This window comes from Procambarus clarkii, unplaced genomic scaffold, assembly GCF_040958095.1.
Source record: "Procambarus clarkii isolate CNS0578487 unplaced genomic scaffold, FALCON_Pclarkii_2.0 HiC_scaffold_97, whole genome shotgun sequence".
Lineage (NCBI taxonomy): Eukaryota > Metazoa > Arthropoda > Malacostraca > Decapoda > Cambaridae > Procambarus > Procambarus clarkii.
Window position 1 is genome coordinate 5,214,894 of NW_027189130.1, and position 1,236 is coordinate 5,216,129.

Consider the following 1,236-nt stretch of genomic DNA (forward strand, 5'->3'; position numbering starts at 1 on the left):
GTATCCCAGAATACGCCTGGGATATAGACGTATCTGGCAGCTCTCTCAAAAACAAAATGTCGAGTACACAATGTGTCAACTTTGTGAAAGAGAAAACATGCACTCACTTGAACATTATATTGTAGAATGTCCCATACTGACTGACTTTCGCCCTCCTGGGCTAAGGTATGCTGAACTCTGTAATTACTATATGAGTACTGGAACACTTGATGATATATTGGACTTGTATCCAAGATTGACCATGTAATATACCAATTATACAATGTATATATATGATGTAACTATATAACCTGAGCTTGTAAAAGCACCTTCAGTGGTTATGTGTTTAATTGCACACTAGCTTCTTTATCAGCTATCTCACCCTGTCAGAGTAAATTAGACAAATGTATGTGAATGCATGTGTGTGTATATATGTATGTATATGTGTGTGTGTATATATATGTATGGGTATAAAGTATATATGGAACCTGATCAGAATTACATTTCACCTTTGTAAATGTACATTAATGACACTATGTGAAAGACACAATGCTGGTTAGCATTGTAAACGTGTGGCCACATCTGTGGTAGAAAAAAAAACTGCTTGAGCTCGATCCTGCAATGTGCAACACCCCAGAGAGAGAGAGCGCCAACGGCCATACCACGTTGAGAACACCGCTTCTCGTCCGATCAGCGAAGTTAAGCAACGTTGGGTTTGGTTAGTGCTTGGATGAGTGACCGCCTGGGAACACCAAATGCTGTTGGCAATAATGTTAAGGGGTGAGTGTTACCACCCTTGAGACTAAACAAGGTTCTTCTCCCCGCAGTGCAATAAAAAGATAATAAATCGGCCTTGCCAACAACTGTCTAGGGGTAAATATACATCACTGCATAAAATGGAGAACAATATATTTATGCTAAGGGGGACAATCTGAATAACACTTAAATGTATAAATAATAACCAGAAATATTCTTCAGCATGCAAATCATAGAATAACCTCCTTATTGAGACATGAGCACTATCACTAAGACATGGATTAATTAGAGAGATAAATACAATATCATCTAACCAGATAATTAACATTTATATGGGCTAAAATAACAGTGACCAATGACTTAACTTAAAACATGACTCCTCACGACAGCAGCCGCCACGCTTCTGCCCCACGCCTTGGGCTTCTGCCCCACGCCTTGGACCGCAGGCCAAGCGTCTACCAAAAAATCAACTAACCGTCCACACAACATTGTGGAAAATCT

The 1,236-nt window shown here is 39.6% G+C and overlaps 1 non-coding gene across 1 annotated transcript; it reads left to right on the top strand.

The window, feature by feature from the left end:
• The first annotated feature begins 627 nt into the window (after positions 1–627).
• On the top strand, positions 628–746 carry LOC138360148 (5S ribosomal RNA). Its single transcript, XR_011226227.1, has one exon. It is a non-coding gene; the product is annotated as a 5S ribosomal RNA (ribosomal RNA).
• The last annotated feature ends 490 nt before the right edge of the window (positions 747–1,236 follow it).